At 35.3% G+C, this 24,695-nt stretch overlaps 1 long non-coding RNA gene across 1 annotated transcript; it reads right to left on the bottom strand.

The window, feature by feature from the left end:
- Positions 1 to 277: 277 nt before the first annotated feature.
- Positions 278 to 6,057, bottom strand: LOC127881575 (uncharacterized). Its single transcript, XR_008050157.1, has 3 exons — positions 5,823 to 6,057; positions 3,398 to 3,541; positions 278 to 583 (listed from the first exon to the last, which is right to left on the bottom strand). It is a non-coding gene; the product is annotated as an uncharacterized LOC127881575 (long non-coding RNA).
- Between the last annotated feature and the right edge of the window lie 18,638 nt (positions 6,058 to 24,695).

Genomic DNA, 24,695 nt, shown 5'->3' with positions numbered 1-24,695 from the left:
AAAAATATATTGTATATGATCTCTCGTGAAATAACAAACGATCTTACACTGACATGAACAAATATCCTCTATTTAATCTTTTTTCATAACACGTCGTTTCTGTTCGTTTATTTTCTTTTTTTAAAAACAACAAAAGCATTGGTGTATCGTTTCATCATTATATTCGTTTTTGGGTACAATGAGGTAATACTATACATTTCAACAGATAATTATATTACATATAAGTTAAATGTTGATTTCATATCAATAATTAAAATTAAAATTAAACCACCAAGAAACGTGATGACATATAGAAAAAAAAATCACAAATGCAAGAAGGGACGGGTCTTACAAAGGGTTATGGGTTACATTACCCTACTGTTCGAAATAAATATGTTAAAAATGTACAACTATTAGAAGTATACATGGTAAAACTGTTTAATAACAGTATATTAACGACTTTTGAATTCTTACATGCGAGTTTATAAAACATCATGGGGATGCTGAACAGTGAATAAAACTTGGCTGGCCTGGCTATGCAATTCACTACACTCCAAACACTTGTTCTGAATCATAACCGTTTTGCTTTAGGGTCGGTTAAATCCTGAAAATCACAAAAACAAGATATTAACAACATTAAGTAAATTTTCAAAACAGAGCCAGTAAAACGAATCAATGTGTGATAAATATTAATGTATACATTTACAAAAACATAGTTGCGTGTATTTCATAATTCTAAAATTAGCGCATTTGCAGGATGAGGCGGGTTTACAGGATGTTGGGTACGAGTGGTTGCGATGAGTTCAAAATATAAAGAAAATAAAGAGACCACCAACAATTTGCTGTCAAGTGTCTAATGGTCAAGATATATTTCGGATTAAACACAAACACACGAGTGTTGGTCTTTTTTAGAAGTAATCGCCCAAATCCGCCCAAACGCGACAAAACTCTCGGGAATACATCAAATTCAGGCGACAGACTTTGTCCAACTTTTACCGAGCACTCCGGTGCCACGCACTTGTTGTTGTAACCTGAACAATGAACACTATGCACATGCAGGTTGTTTCGAAGTGTATTAAAGGGGCCTTTTCACAGATTTTGGCATTTTTCAACTTATTAATTAAATGCTTTATATCGATAAATGTAAACATTGGATCGTAAAAGCTCCAGTAAAAAATCAAGAATAAAATTAAAAAAAGGAAAAAAACACTGCCCGGACCAGGTTTCGAACTAGTGACCCCTGGAGTCCTGCCAGAGTCCTAAAGTAAAAACGCTCTAGCTATTCCGCCGAGTACATATCTTTGACGTATTTTATACCTTATATAAGCAATCTTCGTAGTTTCACAAAATTTAACGACAAAAACAGAACTCTCCAAATTATTCAATCGTTTCGCGTTCGTTGCAACGCTTTATAATTTTTAGGTTTTAAAATCGTCAAAAGATGCATATAATGGCTATATTAGACCATGGTAAATGTTCAGTATTACTGTTTCCTCACAAATATCATAACTAAAACGAAAATTTGCGAATCTGAAACAACTTTTTTCAATTTTGTCAATTTACCAAAGCGTGAAAAGATCCCTTTAATATGAACATTGTCAAATTTCACAAGAAAGATAGGATTTAAATTTCAAAACTAATAGCATAACCTTCGATTGGCAGAAAATAAACAGCTCAGCTTGTAAAACCACGGGGTCATGTAATTTCAGAGAAAATTATGTGACTCATTTTAATATTGAAGTATGTATAATCACTGTAACCCCACGCAGGGGTAAGGCGCCTTACTTTCGTTATACGATGATTTAAAAAGAGATTTTGTGATAAAAATAAGGACCTAAATAAGCTACCTAGGCAAATATCAGCCTTTGACTCACAATTTGTTATTCACTTAATTAACATATACAAAGAATAAATGGCGTGTTGTATTTCAATACATACGGTATTTTCGAACAACTATAACCTTCTATTCCTTAAAATGAATCTCTGAATTGTAAAGTATGCGTCAGTTGTAAGATTGAAAAATAGTGATAGTAGTAGTAGTAGTAGTAGTAGTAGTAGTAGTAGTAGTAGTAGTAGTAGTCGTAGTAGTAGTAGTAGTAGTAGTAGTAGTAGTAGTAGTAGTAAGTAGTAGTAGTCAGTAGTAGAGTAGTAGTAGTAGTAGTAGTAGTAGTAGTAGTAGTAGTAGTAGTAGTAGGTAGTAGTAGTAGTAGTAGTAGTAGTAGTAGTAGTATAGTAGTAGTAAGTAGTAAGTAGTAGTAGTAGTAGTAGTAGTAGTAGTAGTAGTAGTAGATAGTAGTAGTCAGTAGTTAGAAGTAGTAGTAAGTAGTAGTAGTAGTAGTAGTAGTAGTAGTAGTAGTAGCAGTAGTAGTAGTTGTAGTAGTAGTAGTAGTAGTAGAAGTAGTAGTAGTAGTAGTAGAGTAGAAGTAGTAAGTAGTAGTAGTAGTAGTAGTAGTAGTAGTAGTAGTAGTAGTAAGTAGTAGAAGTAGAAGTAGTAGTAGTTAGAAGTAGTAGTAGTAGTAGTAGTAGAAGTAGTAGCAGTAGTAGTCGTTGTAGTAGTAGTAGTAGTAGTAGAAGTAGTAGTAGTAGAAGTAGAAGTAGTAGTAGTAGTAGTAGTAGTAGTAGTAGTAGTAGTAGTAGTAGTAGTAGTAGCTAGTAGTAGTAGTAGTAGTAGTAGTAGTAGTAGTAGTAGAAGAAGTAGTAGTAGTAGTAGTAGTCACAGATTATACGTTTCAGAAATCATGCATTTTACAAATTACACTTTTCAGAAATCATACTTTTTACACATTACACTTTTGACAATTATTATTTTTTATTTTTTTTACATTTACTTTTTCATTGATTCGTGTTTTTGAACTGTTCTGAATCAATTTTGTATTACTTTTTTCGTTGATTCGTATTTTTGAACTGTGTTGAATCAATTTTGTATGTGAAAAATTTTGTAACAATAAAACGGAAAATGTGCCAGTATAACAAAAAAAATATGAAAATGTTTAACAACAACTGAAACGACAAACACTCGCATTGTGAAGGAGATCAAGTTGATGTTTGTGGATCAATGTCCCAATGTTAATTTATGAGTTAATTTGCATTTCAAAGTGTATAAGGTCCTTACGCGTCCGTGACTGCATTTATTTTCTACAAACAAGGACGTTTGGTTGAATACTGAATTAAAGCAGCAATTTACAGCAATTAAGTTATTGTCACTGTATATGTAATTTTGGTGTGCTGTTGGGCGGAGATCCGGAAAAACCAGAGGACATCCCTCTATCCGAAGAGCAAACCGGACATGTGTATATTAGTTCCCCGGTGATGCCTCTCCCAGCTGCAATGCGTGGCTCGATGACGTCAAAGTTTGACAACCTAAGGCAAATTTCGTATCCGGCCAGCAATAACAACAGGAACGGACGCCAATATTTACCTCTCACTCCCCTGGGTCCGCCTATCATCCCACCGCCACTTCTGGCTACTCCACTGCCGCCATTTCCAGCGCCCATACAGAACGGGCCCGTGCAGCCGCCATTACCGCTTCCACTGACTACCGGAAACATCGGGTTACTGCCGCCTGTAATGAAGAAATGCAGTGCTCGTGTAAATACGCGCCATGTGGCATCTTAAAACAAAATTTGTTGTAAAATATGGAAAAAACATCTTCATTATCCTGGCGACATTTTAAAAAATCGGATTTATCCATTAAGAGTCATTCTTCCATGCAACTCCATCCAGCTCCTTCTTTCATAGCATGAAGAATGATTTGGACCCCTATATCACGTTTCAATTTATTTTCCGCCCAAGAAGCGGGACGGACGAACGATACAAGCGAAATTTATGATCCGAACTCACTTCGTAGGCATCGCACGCTCGAAAATGACCTCAATTCATCAATTTCCCCACATAAGGCCACTGCATAGACACAGTTTAAGTCATTATACTAGTGAAATACATGTTCAATTAAACATATATAGGTCATGCAATATAGAAGTTTAAGAGATTAACTCAAGGTTTTATAACGTCGATTTGCGGATGCGTAATATTTTCTTAAAATAGTGCATATATAATGTACGTATTCATTAAATGTGCGTGTTTTGTGATTCTTAAAGCGGGACTGCCCGATTTTGTCAAATCTTTGTGAATTTATATAAAATGTGTAAAAAACACATAAGACATATATTTCGATATAAATTAAAATAAAAGTTAAGAAGAACGTGTGTCGAAAAATGCGAAATAAGCCAGATATTTTATTCTGAAATCGAAAATGTCTGTATTATAGTCGAATTCGACAGCATGCATATAATGCATGTACGATGTGAATCTAAATTTATTTTTACGGATCATGTTAATTTCCGGAAACGATATCTATTCATACGACACACAAACACTAACTAATAATAATAATAATAACTTTATTTCATGAAGAATTCACATTAAGAAATAATTTCTTTTTACAATGTGGTCTTCAGTAACAAAACACAAGTATATATTTTGAAACATGCATACGAACATACAAGGGAAAAAAGAAAATGAACTATACAGTTAAATGTTATAATAACTTCCTTATCAATTCCGACGACGTCGACGACGACGAAGACAACGACGACGATGATAATGATGACGATGATGATTATGATAATACAAAATATGCAAAATGTGATACAAAAATCAATCTTTCAAAAATTAATCTTTCAAATAAATCACATCAGACACATCACAACAAAGTATTAACATAGAAAAATTAACAAATGAGCATACATATATATCAATGATTTGTTTGTAGGTATTCTTTTTTTGAATGTAATAAAAAAGACGAATGCTTCGGTTATTGTAGGAACATATGTACGAAATATCTTCGTCACAATCGGCTCGGGGCGCTAATCTGTCTTTGCTGCATTTTATGAAATTGGTCTTCAATGTATAATTTTTTTCTTGACTATTTTGTGTTATTGTAGCATATTTTTTATCAATTTATTACAATTTAACACATATAAAAATCGTACAGTCCCGCTTTAATATACATATTACAAAAAACTAATGGAGATTATTCTTCAAAAAGTCGTCGCACACATAAGGCCTTTCTTTACATTCATTTACACATTAATGTTATTCAATCGGTTAACCACGGGTGGTCGGATGGAAGGACATGTGCAATTTATCATGTTACCCATTCAGTGTGGGCGTGAAAATAAACAGGTCAAAACTTTAATTGAAATAGAGACAAGGGAGTTGTCTATGTGTTTTACCATAACATGAAGTACAAAATGTCATCTATGTGTTATACCATAACATGAAGTACAACATGTCATCTACGCATATTGAGGTTTTTGATAAGGATACCATCAACGGGGTCATATGTTATTTGTCTTTTTATTTAAACACCGTATTAGTGTATTTTAAAATTTGCCGCATTAAGACACTATTACATTAGTTGAATGCTAACCCATTTCTTTATGGGTGGAAATTATGAAAGCGGTGATACAACTCGGAACCCCTCGACCAAAAGATGGACACTATATTAGCCGCGTTCTTTGAATATTGGGTTTAATACATATGCTTTATAAACGTCTCAAATCAGTATGTGCAGTCCGCATAGGCTTATAAGGAACGACACTTCCCGCCAAGACAGGGACGACATTTCCCGCCAAGACAGGGACGACACTTCCCGCCAAGACTGGTAATTTCGTCTAGAAGATACTTCTTTTAAACAGTTAATTCCTTAAAAGCGGAAACTGTCGTCCCTGATTAGCATGCGCGAACTCCTTTTAACATCATTTATGCATTAAACTCCGTTTTACAAGAACGAGCCTCATAATTTGTTGATGAGGTTAAATGAAAAAACGAAATAACAGAACCTCCGCTTCCCGGACACATCGGCCCGAAACAACTAGAAGACGCCCGCTAACGACGTTAATAGCTCCTCATGCGTCCATCCCGCCACCTGAAGCGCTCCCGTCACTGTCTCAAACCGAACGCTGCATTTCAGGGATCACAACCCCCGCCACTGCTTCCGGTTCCTGAACCAGATCCACAAGAGTCTCTTCCAGCACTTGCGCCGTCACCGCTCCCGGATGATGAGAGCCCGTTGCCGCTTGAAGAGCTCATACCGGATGTTGTAGTGGTTGGTTCTTTTGTGGTTTGTTCCAAATTTTGCTGTGACGCGGAATGTTGCGAAGATCCTAGAATTATTTTCGTGGAGAGTTAATACTTTTTCTCTAAAGTGAAAATGCTTAAACATGTAATGCATCATCATCAATATCATCATCATCATAATCATCATCATCATCATCATCATCATCATCATCATCATCATCATCATCATCATCATCATCATCATCACCATCACCATCAGCATCACCATCATCATCATCATCATCATCATCATCATCATCATCATCATCATCATCATCATCATCATCATCATCATCATCATCATCATTATTATCATCATTATCATCATCATCATCATCATCATCATCATCATCATCATCATCATCATCATCATCATCATCATAATAATCATCATCATTATCGGAACCGACATCATGATCATAATCATCAAATACAATAGCATCCCAGTCGCTACCATCATCAACTGACACATCATCATCATCATCATCATCATAATATCTTCATAATCATCATCAACATCATGAGCACCATGGTTATAAACAACCTTATCATCATCATTAGAAGCAGCCTCAGAAGCAGTAGCACCACCACCTACATCATAATAAATCGGCACCATCATAAAAATCATAACTATTCTCATCCTTCTTCTATTCTTCGTCAGCATCATCACTTCCACAAACACTACCCGCTCAAATAAAAACATCACCCCCACCATCATCATCACCAACACTACCACACATCAAGCGATAATTCTACACGGCTCTGAATCCACGCATGCGCACGTCTGACAGCCAGTCTCATCAGTTGTGGTGCGTAGCGTGTAGCCATCGTGGCACGACAACATGCACATGTCGTTGCACTTTCGGTACGTGTCGCCGCTGATCGGAAGTGCATCTGGTTCGTGTAAAGTAAATAATATCGATCTTAATCTTCTTAGTTAACTCAAGTTTTGTTTTTAATGCAAACGTCATACATAATACATATCCTTTTGAAAATAGCTAAAATACATTTAGTTGAAATGATGATGCGAAATACGATTGATAAAGATATGGAACAAAATGCTCAATAAAGCACTCACTAAACAAAATATAGTTCACGCCTTCCTTTTAATAACGATATGAAACGCATCCAAACGGAATACATGTGCAAAACCCTTCTGCATCTTGAAACATATTGATTACCATTCCCTGTGTTGGTCTCATGCGTGTCGGCACTTGTGTTCATCCACCACTTGCTTGGACAATTCTTAGGCGTCGGTGTGCATGCATGACTCGATGACGTCGCCTCTAGTCGCATTTCGCAATCGCAAACTCAGCACTTCCCTTTGTCCACAGCCGACGGCGGGCAGCTGTTTTCTTCATTTCCGGAAGTGTTTCCAGAATATGCGAAAAGGAATTGTTGATACGCCATGCCACCTCCTACCGACCGAAGCCCCGGTACGCGAGCGAGGGAACTTCCGGGGTTCCAAGGTACTTGACATTTAGCTGCGATTATAAACGAATTGACTTTTCATATAATAATACTAAAGGAATTATCACAACTATAATAAATTCTCTTCTTAAACTACATGTTACGGCTAGTTTGACATTTGTGCTTCTAGAACTACCAGTAGAATTGCTACTTAATATTAATGATTGAATAAATACCAAATTATTAATACGTCAACAACAGACAATCTTTATCTTAATTGTTTACTGAAGTACGTGCCTGATAAAATCAAGATCTATTTATTAAGAAAATAACGACAAATATTCACAATTACTACACTTCATAAAACAAAAACAGTATTATCATCACTGTACCATTAGAAATAAGTAGAATTAAAATCGACGCCCAAATGACATCCGACCCATTTGTGAATAACAGCTTCAAGAATAATTATGTCATTATTATTGGCACTAAAACAGTGCTGCACCTCGCGCGTGTTACTACTTTGCAAAAGACGTCGTTTCCGAAAACGTAAAATATAAAAGGGCTGTTCGATGTTTGATAATACTGTTACTAAATATGCAGTAAGACGCTTATATGATTACCATATTAAACACAATTGAGTTACGGCTTATCAACGCGGCTTTCTGTCATTATGGGCGTAAAAGAAGGCTTTATCAGCCCGTTTTCTTAAAATGCGTGACAGTTACTCGAAGAATACATTAAGATTACGGTTAGTTTTAGTGATATTCGACCCTATGTTAGTTCGACTGTTTCAAATGTTTACGCTTTTATTAATTATAAAACATACAGTTCCGTTTTCTGGCTAGAACTGGTGTCAGATTTCCGAAAGCGCGACTGAAGTTGAACTATAGGAAAATGTTTAAAAACAAATATATGTTCAAAATTTGAATTGCTACTGATCTGCTGTTGAAAATATGTAATACCTATACATTATTGAGAGATGCTCAACTTAAAAAAGACAATTAAATAAATAATTTTAGTACTTTGAAATTCTTTCGTACGGGTTTATAAATTTGTGTTCAGTGGTGCATGCTATTAAACACAAGTATTTACGCTATGATGATTTTTTTCTTTTTCAATCTAAACTTTGTTAAATCATCTAAAATAATTTAAGGTAAGGATTGTATTCAAACAATTCTTAGCGTCTTCCACGCGTCCTTTATTTTAAACTGGCCGTATCTCTGTTCACCTTTATCTTGTTTTTTGGAAACTACAAAATAAAATCGTAACTGAACCTGTCATAGGCTTATAATGTTCACGATCGAACGATCGTCAGATCGAAAGAATCCTTAAAGGCGCAAACATGTTACGTTCTGACATTTGTAAATACTTCATTGCATTAATGTCTTAAATGACAGATAGACATACATTTTTATTAAAGACTTAACACATACATTTACAAAGAACATGTTAACATGATAAGGAATTCTTATTTCCGTAATTTGGGAAAAAGGAATCAACAGTTTGGAAAAAGTAAAGTTTAAAAAAAGAACGATACCATTTCTTTAATGTCATAAATCACAGGAACAAACCTATCGTCAATGTCGAATTTAAAATAACTAACTTGTCGTATGATGGTGAATAAAACAGGGCCCTTGTCAATAATACCACTGACTTTTAATTCGCTGGTCGGTCCTTGTTGCGCTATACGGAGAGATACAGAGGGGGGGGGGGGGGGGAAGGGGGGGGGGGGGCAGGTGTGTCAGAGGGATGACCTTAACACCTTCATGTAACTCTCTATGTGCACAACGAAAGAGAGTGGAAATGGGTCAAATTGATAACTGTGAAAAGTCGCCATTTGAAAGATAAACAAGTTCATAATCGAATGAATAAGTAGATCCATATTGAAGTGTTTTAGCATAATTAATAAGCATATATCGCTGTCAAAAAACGAATATCTCAACCTTATTTGAGAAAACATACAATGAATTTTGCTGAAGGAAATATATATGTACGCTTTATATATTCATTGATTAATGATATGTCTTCGGATAGACCATCCGATTGCCCGACCGACCTACCGACCGACCACCCGATCGACGGCTAAATTACAAACTTACAAGAAGAAATCTTAATATAATTTTTTTTTAATCGCGTCCTGGGAAAACGGGGCTTAATGCGCGGGCGTAAAGTGTCGTCCAAGATTGGCCTGTGCAGTCCGATATTGCTAATCAGGGTCGACACTTACCAATGTTATGGTATTTGCATTTAACTAAGTCTCTTCTTAGCGAAAATCTAGTTAAGGAAGAAAGTATCGTCCCTGATTAGCTTGGGCGGACTTCAAGGCTAATATGTTACGACACTTAACGCACGAACATTAAGCCCTGTTTCCCCAGAGCGAGACTAAGGTGCATAGATCATCATCCGATTGGTTACTATGATTGCACGGCTTTGAAAGTATGTATGCTATTAAACCGTCCAATGACTGCTGGGTGGTTGGCAGCTTATCCTTGACAGCTGGTGCTTAAAATGTCAAATAAGAATTTGTTCACAAATATTCCTAGGTTTTTGTAAATTTCATTACATGAATTTGAAAAAAAAATAACTTTAGAGTTATTTTTGAGTGTGTTGCTATTGAAATTCTGAGTAAATTCAAATCGAAGTATGCAGCGATATTTTGTCATGTAATCTTGCTTTTGCAAATAATTGTAAATGACTATTTCAAAGGGCGTAACCGGAGAAGATCACACATATATTTTATTACTATGCAAGGTAAAATTTACTTCATTTAATCTATTTTGGCTATGGTTATGGTTGTTTTTTCATCTATTAAACGCTTTTCTTATTGTCTCGCTATAAATATAAACTTATTGTAGAAGATAACGTAAGCTTCTCTGGGATCTTAAATTAATCCGATTCGTGTCCGAAATATTACGAATCGACGGATTAATTCAAATACAATATAAACCATCTTTGTATTCTCTTCGCTTTCTTATCCTCATCATTATAATCAGCAGCAATAGATATAGTGTTATGAACATAGCGTGTGTTATAATGATCACCATCATCATCATAGAAATAATCACAAATGTTTATCTTCATCATCAGTCATCATCATCAGTTTTTCTCATTATTATAATCTGAATAACCGCCATTTTCATCTCTGGCATATAACAATTTCAACGACAAATACACTTGTTTGTGAAATCAAGCGCCAATCACGAGTTTACAAACACCGTGCTCTGAACGTTAATCTACCTAGTCTGTGTGCATTACATTTTTTTGGGTACCCACATGTTGTGTTGCTGATGACATAAATGTGCAGAGGTTAATGAAATAATGAGCATTTTAATTCACAAAGCATCATTTATTTTTTATTATGCAACGTAATGTGTTTTAATTCCGCGCATGCATATACATATATTGATTGGATACAAGTGATATGGTGTTTCGGGGAGTTGTATGACATTGTTGAATGAAAGACATTGTAGAAACATACACGACAGCATTTTTAATATAAATGTACACACTCATCCTTAACTATAAATTCACGTCTGAACAGCTTATCAAATTGAATAATGTAATGCATCCATCAATGCCAAAGATTTAAGATTTAAAATATACACATATCCACGCAAGTTTAATGGTTAACACAACGATTTACGGGTGCTCCATATAACGACCAAATATCAGTTGCTATGTATTAAAATTTCGTTGCCATACTTGAACATCGAGGTAACCATGGTTTAGGAACGATACTGAGAATGCTCCCTACAAAAAGAGAAAATATGCTAATTTTCTAATGCTACACGTTTTTCATGGTGGGAACTCCGTTCGGTAATTTCTTGACTTTGTTGTACGAGAAGAAGTTCTTGTAGGAAGCCGCCTTGTTGCACCCGTACACGAGCATCTTGGCGAGCAGGTGATCAAACACGAGCATGTCACGAGTCTCCGTCCTATGCCACGTGACGCTGAGTTCACTGCAGCACTCGGAACCCTGAAATGCACGCTCCAAACACTGTTAAGTTTGTATTTAATAGGGCAGGGTAGAGCAACAGTATACAGTATACTATTATAATAAAACCAGTGCCCCCAAATAATTATTTGGGGAATAGGGTTTTCAACAATTGATTATGAAAAATAGGGTGATTTCATTCATGAAATAGGGTGAAATGAGTTATAAAAATGAATACCTCAAAATCATTGCTGCTTTACTTCTGTTGAAGCTGCACACTTGTTCGGGCAAAAGCCCGCGAAGCGGGCTTGACCGTTCATACATATGGGAATTTAGACATAAAATTACATAAGAATACCACATATGGATACGTCTCAAAAAAAAATGCCACGCGACATATATTTTTGCGATGCTATTTATGACCTTGAACAAATCAAAACACTTTGACATATGCTAAATCACATGTAAATACATACCTCAGGAAAAGTTATATCAATGACATCATAATTGTGTAGCGAGTCGCACTAAATATTCTCGCATTATTTGTTTTTCTTCGCAACCGTTCCAGAATTAAGTCATTACTCAATTATCTCCCCTGAATGCTTTTCTGCAGTGGGTATAAGCCGAAGACTGGTTCACTACATATAGTGACAGTCTTTACCAAACACAATTTAGGTGAACATAACCCGTCTTTAATGTATTGCCGAATCTCAGATCTCTTTCGAACTTATTTGCTTTGATCTTTTCGATATCTTATTGTTATTATTATCCTGACAAATCACAAACGCTTGTTAAAAAATAATTTGTTTTAAACACTATAGTTGGCATCTCTATTCTTCCAATATTCTCGCGGTATTACAATAACGACACCCTACTATTTATTTGTAAGAATTTGTGACGCATTTTCCATTCGCTCTCAGAAAGAAGTTTTACGTGTGATCATGAGCAATATTCTGGTAAGTTGTCGTTGTTATCCACAAGAACAACATTTATTCACAAAATTTAAAGATATTCCGATCTAACTTTTTAGTCTTTTAGCTTTAATTTTTAACGTATTTACACCTCGTCTGCTCGCACTTTACCGATATCCCGAAAGGTTACATATCACTATAATTAGTTTAGGCCTAAAACCACAAAATCCGATACCGTTGGATTTTCGTACCACAATCTTACGTAAAAAATCTTCCAGATTCGAAATCAACAAAAAAACAAGACATTTATAAATTGTCTGCATTATTGATCAAATTTTAAGATATTTGATGGTTTTCCGTTTTTAGAAGCTGTTCTGCCAAGGCAAGAGCTGGGCATCATACAAGCCATTCTATCCAGCAAAACTGACAGTTTTGGTTTACAGAAATCAACAAAGGAGGGATTCCTGAATTATCAAAATTTCCAAGCTATACACACAGTTATTATCTTTGGTGATCTTTATTGGTTCTGTTTGTTTACTTGGATGGAACATTTGTGAACTTTTATAGAACTTTGAAAAGTCTATATATGTATATATATAACCAAAAATCAGCTATGGTATAATAAGATCAGATGTGCAAACAATGTCAAAGGGTTGTTAAATTAACAATTTGAAAGCAATTATGCTGAAAAAAATATGAAAGTTCCCATGCAAATTTTGTCTATATATATCGACAAGTGTCTGCCGATAATTGTCAAAATAGTAATACAAAACTTACCACAAGTATGTAAAAGCACTAAGTATCTGTGATCATTTTTAGTAAGATAGTGTAATTCTAAACAGTAGCAAATAGTTTGTTTAGTAAATGCATAATGCAATTCATATGATTTCCGTTCTATTGTGTAATTAATAAATTGGTTGTTACTTGTTAATCCATGATAAATGTTTGATGGCTAGTACAAAACCAGCAATGTTAATTTTTGTAAAAGGTAATACAATAACACCACTTTGTAATTTCATATACGTAAATATTGTTTAAATGTAGGTTGATGACAGTGTTTTAGTTTTACTTATTTTGTAACTATTATTTAATGTGCAAATAAATGATGTGAAGTGTTTTGTATCTCCACACAATACCACATACCTTTTTATATATGTACTGTGTTTGTGTTATTTGCATGTTTAAATAAAAAATATGGATGATATAACATGATGCATTCTAATATTTGCATTCCAATTGTAACTATAGAGCTAAGTGTATGCAGTTTAGACTGTGATTTTAGAATTGCTACAAAATGGCAAGTTTTTTAGTGGCGACAAAATTTAAACTATTCAACAATAGTTTGCGAAAGAAAATAAGAAACCTGAAAGATACCTGTATTTATTTAATATTTTAATTGCGAAACAAGTGTGTTGTTATGCTGTTACACATACTTATACATTGATAATAAGAAGACAATTAGTGGCGTTAACGCTTCCCAACAGTAGAAATCATTCTTCTGATGAAGTCAGTGATATACAGAAGAAAGCTCCAGGTATGGCTTTCAATACGTAGTGTGTGTTATTTGACAGTCTAAAACTTATTGGATTAAAAAAAATCCAGTCAAATTTGTCAATCAAAATTGATTTGACACATCACATGATTTTGATTGTTAAATCAGTGTACTGTATGCTAAATGCAACTGCTTTAGCAAGCTGTCAAGTTGAATTGAGACATTTGATGAAACAAACTGTTTCCTGGGTAGGACCAGTACTTAGTGTCTATATGACGCACCATGACGTCGAAAGTCTACAAAACCTACTAGGTAGAACGAGAAATGTACTTTGACGTACAATTTTCACCGACCCTTGAGTGTTAGCCAATCAGAAGACACCTTACGTCTGTTGCTTTTAGAGATATTTGACATTACATTATGTATTATTATTATTATTTATACCGAATTATGCGACTATCTACCGCTTACTCATAGATATTGTGCGTATTTATTCAACATTATTATTATTATAATTTATACCAAATTATGCGACTATCGACCGCTAACTCATAGATATTGTGCGTATTTATTGACCTGGCGTGGCGGAATTAACCTCTGACTTATGCAAGTTATGGTTATCACAAAATAAGACCAACGGGGAGGTTATAATGCATTATTTATCCAATGAATGCTTTGTAACTGGTTACAGTTGGGAATTTCCTACACAGTTATGCGCTGGACGGTCGTGATACTCCGCCCCGCATGATCAATAAATACTCACAATATGTAGAATAATTGTAATTTTAAAAAGGTAACAATTGAATCTTCTTCAAATTTGTGTATAAGCTATTTTAATGCATTAAATACTTGAAACTTCTATGTGTTGATTTTTACCATTCTGATATTTTTATTCATTTTATCCTCAATTAAAAAAGAGATTTTATACATTTATAATGAATAAATCTGAAGGAAAAGCGGCTCAAGAGACTAGTGTTTTGATTGGCTGTTCAGAAAATGTGTACGTAGAAGTACAAACATGTATGTCGAAGAACAAATTGTACTTTTACGTACAAATATATACTTCGAAGTGTAATTTATATTTATGTTGACGTACAATTATTGTACTTCGACGTACATTTCTCTTTTTAACTTGTAGGTCTTCTTGACTTTCAACCCAAATGGTACGCCATAGTATGTCTTTAGGGTTATTTAAAGAATGCTTCCACTTAAGGGATCAATACAGGTAGCGGATCCGTGGTCTAGTGGTAACACACTGGCTTCACAATCCAGAGATCGCTGGTTCGATCCCCCGCTGCACCTAACCTACTGACTCGTCTTTCGCATGAGACGTTAAACCGAGGTGCAGTGTACTAGGTGCTATACACCGGGCACTAAAAGACCCAGGGTCACCTCTGGAACGGGGTGTCTCCTGTATCTTGCACTATCCCCCGTAACCAACTAACACGTCTTTCTGGGGCGATGGCCATATGGGAGACAATCCCGGTGCACTCGATAAAAAGAAAAAACAACAACAGGGATCAATACAGAGACCTCCCAGTGACCAAGCCAGTTAGCAGACACCCCATCCACTATACCACAGACACCGAACCAGCTATAAATTACTGTGGCTAGAAAACAAAAAATATATAAGATGCTAGATCTTTAAGCTTGGAACATGTAACTCGTTTAAAGATTGATTTTTTTGGATGCATTACTTAATTATTGCAACAATTATAATATTTGCACACAATCATGTCCATATATTATTAAAAATACATGGTTATCAAATAAAACGTAAAAAGCTTTTGCCCGTAAATTAGGTAGCACCTATAATCATATTATTGATTAAATGAAACTGTAAACTATTATAATAAACTTTAATAACTGATGTTTCATAACATCTTTAATCCTTGAAACTGTCCATAATATAAACATAAAAAACCGATGTTAACTGACATATTTGTAAACAGTCAAACATATAGACTGATATTTTGGCGCAACAATCGCGGACGACTTTCGACCTCTTTAGACATTTTTATTTCACATCGTAATAGAAAACTGAAAGTACAGAGGCTTTAAAAATACATAGACAATCATCGACAGATTAAGTCAAATTGAAAAGGCATATATGTCGTCGTAAATAATTTGGTCAGACGCTTTATTTGACTATGAAATCTAGTCCGCAGAGCGTTTGAATAACTTTGACGTTTTCCTTCTCCGTCATCCAGGCGCTTGCTAAATGAAACTGTCGCCGCGTTACAATAATATTCCAAATAAGAAATACCTAAAATAAGCAAAAGCATTTTCGATCAAGCTATTGTATTGTACGCATTAAATTTGAAGAATGTTTGTTTGGTGCACGTTATGTGGTTACGTTTGCGTTTTGCTAGGTACTGACGGCACGTGACCGAGTAACAGCAGTATATTGTCAACGGTATCACAGAGTTGGGTTTCGAACTTATGCATTCGTCTGAAAAAGTGTGTGTGGTTTGAGGAGGTAAACTATTTTATCTACAGTAAACCCGTTCTAAGATTTAAAGTCTAATTGATCAACAGTAAAAAAATGTTTCCGTTTGTTGTATTTTTGTTTTAGTTTGCTTTATTGAAGAACAAATATGTATTTTATTGTCGTTTGGGTAGCAGTATAAACGCAAATGTTCTGATGAATATTGTTAATATACCCTTATTTATACATAATAAAATGCGACCTATATAGATTAAGTATATTTTGTCTCTTAACAAATTGTATTAATGACATCTGTGAAAAAGAGGATTTAATGTATGACAGGACTTGTGTTCAGGTTGAAATCTTCATAAACATCGGAGTTTCCGTGTAGACTCATTTATACATGTCGGAATGTAATGTCTTAGGTTTTCCAAAAATTACTGTTTCGTGGACAAGTGAACTGATTGATTTCTAATTTGGCCAAAAGAAAGAAGGATTTGCGTCGGTCATTTACAGATGTGTTTGTGTTTAATTCGTGGATCGGTCGAAAAACGAAATCATCGAACATTAACGTCCCACTAATAATAATGATTTTTCAGTATGCTTTTTCGCTGACATTTATGACCGCATCCTGTTTTGATACGCAGAAAAATCATATAGTGTCACGTCATCCGGATCTATTAGATTCGCTCTAATATACCATTATTCACTGAACAAACCGATCTGTGAAAATAAATTATACATACCAAAATTGGCGTTTTAAACAAAATAATTTACAAACAGTTAACTTACATTGATAGAACATTCAGCTTCCGGTCAATGTCATCCCAATATTCTGACCTCATTTCCGGTTACGATGCAATCACACATCCGGTTCGTCGGACACCGATATGACTTGCGGAGGAAAAGATATAACATGTCAAAGCGCTTGACTGCAGTATAATCACATGTATACATTCACTCATTTAATTGATCCTCGCATTGGGGAAACTGGGCTTACAAAACATGTGCTTAAATTGGCATCCCAAATTAGCCTGTGCAGTTCGCATAGGCTAATCGGGGATATACATTTCGCTTATATTAAATTTTTTAGAATAAAAGAAAGGCTCTTCTAAACGAAAATCTAGTTTAGTCGGAAGGTGTCGTCCTTGATTAGCATGCGAAGACTGTATGCTATATGGGGGTACACTTACGCATATACATTATAAGCATTTAGCCCAGTTTTATCAGAACGATACTCATTTAAATTATAACGCAAACCGGAAGATATCCTTGATTAAAAAAGAGAAAAGGGTGACAATGAGCATCATGCCCATAATTGATTGTTGACCTCTTAAGTGTTAACAAGACTTGCGCGCTACGTTGTCAACATCTGCGATACATCTATACCGAAAATTACCTTTGACATATGTGTGTGACATTGACCATGTCGATAGGGAGACGGGTGTTACGAGAGACATGGTTTGCCCCATGTTAAAATTGCGGGTAAGTTATTTTGATGAAGTTATGCTGAATGAACCGCTCTCAGTACCGATAATCTCTAACCAACACATGCAAACACACAAAGCTCGCATTGTGCTAGATTAATCGAGCTTTCAACAAGCGTGTTCGATATATATTTGGTATTTCAACTTCATTAATTTCAATGAAAAGGAAACAGCTGGAAAGAATCAATCAAGTTATTACTGCATTTATCTCCCTTATATACGATCGAAGACAAATACGGACATTTTCAGTCTTACCAGACGTGAAAGGTTTTCAAGTTATTACTTTGTTCTTAGTTTATAAAAATTAAGCTCGTTGTACACACCTGTCATTCATACTTTTAATATGTAATATGCATTTAAAAACAGCATAACAAATGCAACAAAACAATTGATGGTAAAAAGAACCAATACGATTGGTATGGTGATTTCTCAGACCGCACCGCTTGAAAATAAGTATCATTTGTAATGTAAAAAAGTAGATTCTTGATACATAAATATATCATGAATACAATCGACGAATTAAGAAACTTATTTGACAGTGACAGTGTCCCTCGTTTTTAAGATTTCATGGTATCAACAATAAGTTTCTAATAGATTGACACATTCATGTCCGACCAGGTTAGGTATCAACAGTAAGTTTCTAATAGATTGACACATTCCTGTCTGACCAGATTAATTGAGTGTTTTTACCAAGCTGATATTAAATCGTAATTCGTGTCAAACACCTGAAAAGCTTAGTCTTAGAAGTGACAAATACGTTAAATCCACGTGCCATACGTTAATAATATGGAAGTTTTAATAATTATGTTTCAGAAACGGCCTGCCGGACTTACGCAAAACACAGACAACCCGATGGGCAGACATCAACGGTGAATCCTGTATACACTGTGGGTGTTAAGTATACTGGTTAGATTTGACTTTTCGAATATATTTTTATGACTAAAAAGTCAAATAGGATGAAATCAGGGTCATCAGGGCCGGTAATAAATAAACTGCAACAATTTTTCCAAAATATTGCTTTGGTATTAAACAATACGATCTTGTCATTTAATAGAAACTTATTATCATATTTCATATAAACTGGGGTCGATGCTAATAAGAATATTAACTGAATCGAAACTTACAGCAATCATGTATTCTGCATGTACGAAATCTATTCGGTTCATTTGAAATTCAGCATATCGATTCATCGACAGTTACTAGACGAATGCATCGGTTATTGTAAAAATATTACGAATATGCAAATGGCGAGTATGCTGTATTTTATGCGTAATGATCATTCGCAGTATTCAAAACATATCAATTCAGTATAAAAATCGATATAGCTAAACACATGTAGAACAGTATTGTATGCGCATGCGCGGATGTGATTTCTGGTAGATGAGTCTCAACTATCGCAGCAGTATACGACGATACGGGACTTAAAAATATAAAGGTAATACGTCAATAGAAGCGTATATTTCTAAAATAAACATTAATATTGTAACAATGGATAGATTAAAGTGAAATACTGTTGCATTAAGTTGAGGGACGGCCAAATTATTATTGCTGCAGCATTTACGGGAAACTGTGGATGCACATGTTGACTGTTGGAGCACGTGGCAATTTTAACAAACAGAACACTGCCTTTTTTAATAACAAATAGGACAGAATGTTTTTAAACAAATAGACATTTCAATAGCTCATGAAGAATGCATTTGCGTTAGGTGTCGTCTCATATTAGCCTGTGCGGTCCGCTGATATGATTTTTTGCTCAAATGTATTTTTCTGAAGCGAAAATCCAGTTGAGTAGAAATGTGGCGTCCCTTAAATCTGTGTTGACAGCACATGCTAATCCGAGGCGACACAAAAAGCATTTAACCCATTTTTTTCGACAGCGAGGCTGGTAACTTTTTTTGATCTTTTATAAGGGAACTTCCCGAACCTTGGTTGCTTCTATCCACGAACTCTACGTCGATATCACTAGACGCGTGTTCCGGTGAAATCTCGATCGCCCGAGACGCTTGGTCGTCATCTGGGTCAGACGACGGAGGCGCCGTCTTATGGCGAGCTTTTCTTCGGAAGCCGGATCTACCGGTCGTGAGGTCTGAATAGTTTGACAAATAATATGCACGGTTTTGTTTCCGGTAGTGGTAGAAACAATTAGATAAGAATTGGTTGTTTGCCTAATAAGACCTTTGTCATATATTACTTTTATTTATGTACAACATTTGTTTTTGGTTTTGTGTGTGTCACAAACAATAAATTGAGACATTTATATAAATAGGCGACTATAAAAAAGAACAAAAGTGTGACAAATATATATAGACCAACTGGCACTTAGGAAAACAGTTAATACACCGTGGGGTCATTTATCTTGTGGAAAGTGATTTACTGCCATACAAATATACCAGCACAAAAGACACAAAATAAAAAACAACAAATAATGGCATTTGTAAGTATGCAAAACTAGTTAACCCACTCACCGGCGTCATAGACATGGCGTCTGCCTTTTGATTGCATGTGCGGTCTCTTCTGACGGATAAATTTGAGTGTTTCGTCGTCCATCTTCGTCTGCGTTGGGTTTCCGTCAACACACCCTGTATGTCCAAAATAGTATTTTCTTTAAAAAAGAACAACAAGTACTATTTTCTGTATCCTGTTCTGGATCATATCGGAGTTCTACTGAAATCAGATCACAGTTCTCAAGAACTGATCATACAGTTATTTTATTAACTGATCATGACATATTTTATATGAACTTCCGGGTATTACAAATATAAATTAGGTATCAGATTTGGGCAGTTATACTCAAAGTTTGAAAGTGTTTTTATTTGTTCATTACATATTTAAGCATTAAATACCTACTTTTTAATTAAGTAATGTTTCGCACTTCATTTGTTAAATGATCTGCCAAAAATCTGCTATAGTCTGCTCAAAGTAAAAGGTGTTGGTTTTTGACTGATTTCTAGTTAACATAGAGATTATATAGTTTTTGGCACCAATGTTTTTCACTATTTAAGCCATAAGAAAACGGACACAGTATAAATTAGATGCAAGTGTGTAGCTTAATGTGTGCTTTGACTATGTAACAAGGCAACACCACACTCACCCGTTTCAGGTTGAATGTATCCTGTATCTTTCCCATAAATTCCTGTGCAAACTCCGGGCACGTATAAAGCGTCTCTTTCAGCACAGACAGCTCGATCTTGTTGATATCGCAGTAGGTCAGGGCGTGAACAAAGTACAGAGACTTCCCACTGTTGGTCAGGTCTTGAACGTTCTCACCGAAAAAGGCGTCCTTACCTAAAGTGAGAAATCAATCACCATCATCATTATCATATCATCATCATCATCATCATCATCATCATCATCATCATCATCATCATCATCATCATCATCATCATCATCATCATCATCATCATCATCATCATCATCATCATCATCATCATCATCATCATCATCATCATCATCATCATGAGTGGGTAACACATTAAGTGAGTTTTCAATACATGTCCGGAAACAATTAGGAGGAGTAAACCAAAAGAGGAAATTTTAAAGCGTAAAAGGGGGTAACCGCTGCGGAGAGTTTGTAACCAATAGGGTATGTAACCGCAAACCCTTGGGAATGTAAAGTTGGCTAGATTCTTGGAATAAGAACGCCATGTATACCTGCCGAGACTCTCTGGAAGGCGGGGCAGTTGTTAAGCAGATTCCGATTGAGATGAAGGCAGATATCCACCTGCAGACACTCCGGAAAACTCTTTGAAACCTGTATGAACAGAACCATATGTTTGCCTGTTTGTTATTCGAAAATTAATATTCTATAAAAAAACATATGTTCAGAATGTTAACAAGCTTACTGTAAGTAAAGATACATTTTGCAATAAATTATAGACATAACGTTGCTTATCAACCAATTAAGATTTAAAGGGATCTTTTCACGCTTTGGTAAATTGACAAAATTGAAAAAAGTTGTTTCAGATTCGTAATTTTTCGTTTTAGTTATGATATTTGTGAGGAAACAGTAATACTGAACATTAACCATGCTCTAATATAGCCATTATATGCATCTTTTGACGATTTTAAAACCTAAAAATTATAAAGCGTTGCAACGCGAAACGATTGAATAATTTGGAGAGTTCTGTTTTTGTCGTTAAATTTTGTGAAACTACGAAGATTGCTTATATAAGGTATAAAATACATCAAGAATTTGGACTCGGCGGAATAGCTCAGTAGGCTAGAGCGTTTTTACTTCAGGACTCTGGCAGGACTCCAGAGGTCACTGGTTCGAAACCTGCTCCGGGCAATGTTCTTTTCCTTTTTTTAATTTTTTTCTTGATTTTTTACTTGAGCTTTTACGATCCAATGTTTACATTTATCAATATAAAGCATTTAATGAATAAGTTAAAAAAATGCCAAAATCTGTGAAAAGGCCCCTTTAAGTAAATAGGATTTAACAATCTGCAAGTGCAATTTTAAAATTCTCATTTATTTTCCTGATCCTCAAAACTATTTAACAATTTTAGAGATAAATGCGCCGAAAAGGACCACTAAGAACTAAAGAATACATATGAGGCAAATTTAGAGGAGTTAATACCACGTCCGGCTATAAGGGTTGGACATCCTATATGAGGACATTTAAAGGAACATCACCGCTTACTCGAAGTTTTAAATTATCATTATGGGGTGGGCGGTTTTAAAATTCGCACGTTAAGACATCTTTTTCGGAGTGGGCGGAGGTGAATTGTAAATACTCCGCCCTCTAATCCCCACACAACTAAACGACCTCTCTGCACTTATAAATCATTTCTTTTTAAAAATAGTAAGCTCGCCATACTGTGTTCATGTCGATTTCATTGGTATACGCCGACGTATGCTTAAAGCTCTCTTGTAGACGCGAAGCGAGGTTTTTGGGCAGATGGTGAAAGTTGATAAACTCTTTGATGCTCTTGGTTTTATCATGGTATTCGTCCGATCCCAGATACACTCTCATCATAATCGAGCTACCGTTGCCAAAGATAGCGGCGCTTAGAAGAGCTGTTATGAGAGGCGAAAATAGTGTTTATAAAAAATATCGTTTCCAAATATAGTATTTCAAAGATTTTTTTTTTGAAAATAGTGTTCCGAGAAATAGTGTTTCTAAGGAGCTAAGCCACTTAATATTTTTGCAGGTTCTGATTCAGATAGGCATCGTATTGGGCAAAATATAAAAATAAGATTAACACGTGCCTAACAAAAGAACTTTTATTTTTTTTAATCATAATACATTACAAAAAGCACTAAAACTGAAAATGATGTAGTCATTAAGTAAATTTGGCCGCCGCGGAACGCACGCTTAAAGTTTTTGCATTCTGTTGATTTTGAACAAATGGTAAAATTGAAGACAATTATGACACATATGTGTATAATTTATGACTTGTTAATTACACAATACTATTGTTGATTGCAATATGTGATTCAACGAGTTTGTTTCTATACATATCCGGTTTGAATGAAATGTTTCTTTACATATCCGGTTTGAATGAAAGCAACATGCAAAGATGACGTCACATTAGTTAATGTTATGTTCTACTGTATATCATATAATAATAACATGATCTCTTAATGTATGAACCATTCTGTGACGAAATAGGATATTTTTCTCAGATGAAATATATAATGCGAATAAAATAGCTCTACATTAAAAATGAGGTAGGCTCTGCGAAAACGGGGTTTAGTGAATTCGCACTTTCCTACTTATCTGGGTGTTCGCTAAAAAGAGACTTCATTAAAAGGAAAAATACCAAGAAAGCGTCAAAAGTTGTTTCCCAGATCAGCGTGTGCAGTCCGATTGCATTAAGCTCCATATTCCCAGAACAAGGCTGAAAGGTAAATATGAATCAAATAGAATCTTACACCCATGCAACATAGCAAAAATGGAGAATATTTTCTCGGCGTTGGTGTTTGGGGAGACGCTTTTCTAGCCAACCTGCTTCAAACCGCAAATGTGAGAGCGACCGAAACATGTTCACGGACAATTACATGTACTTAATGAGAGCAACCGCAAATGTTTACAACTTTCCCAAAGAAAGAAATAAAAACGACCACCAATGTTCAAAAGGATATGTAAAAACTGGGCATAATGCATGTGCGTAAAGTGTCGTCCCAGATTAGCCTGTGCAGTCCGCACAGACTAATCAGGGACGACACTTTCCGCTTTAATGGCATTTTTTGTTTAAAGGAAGTCTCTTTTGACCGAAAATCTAGTTAAGCGGAAGTGTCGTCCCTGATTAGCCTGTGCGGACTGCACAGGTTAATCTGGGACGACACTTTACGCACATGCATTATGCCAAGTTTTTACAAAAAAGACACATTTGATCCACGCTCTGAGCAAACGGTTTTAAATGCATGTGCTTAACGTAACGTCCCAGATAAGCCTGTGAAGTCCGCACAGGCTGATAGGAGACAACTTGTTCCACTGTAATTGTGTTTCTCGTTTAAGAAAGTCTCTTGTGAGCAAAATCCAGTTTAGGCGGAAAGTTTTGTCCTGTAAACAAAAATGTTATAAAAGCGGAAAGTGTCGTTCCTGATTAGCCTGTGCGGTCTGCACGGGCTGATCTGGAGACGACACTTTAAGCATTTTTATTAAAATCCCTTTTCACAGATCACGGTCCATATATATTATAACGCAAGTTTAATTCAATTTAATATCCCTCGACATCTATTGATTTCACTCATACCATAAGATTCCTTAATCGGGTTCTTTAAGCATTACGTATCGCGTCAATAATTATCTAAACGCTAGAATCGATTTATCTAGAAAATCATGGAAAAGCGAGTTAATTAATTAATATTCACGTTTGCCCCTTTGATTAATGTGCTCACTGACAAAATCGCGCGCAGAAAATTAATACACATTCAATATCTTGTTTGTTAAATACTATTTTGCACCATACTGCCTCCTACCAAG

The sequence above is a fragment of the Dreissena polymorpha genome, chromosome 1, assembly GCF_020536995.1.
Source record: "Dreissena polymorpha isolate Duluth1 chromosome 1, UMN_Dpol_1.0, whole genome shotgun sequence".
NCBI lineage: Eukaryota > Metazoa > Mollusca > Bivalvia > Myida > Dreissenidae > Dreissena > Dreissena polymorpha.
This window is presented reverse-complemented; position numbering and strand designations above follow the sequence as displayed.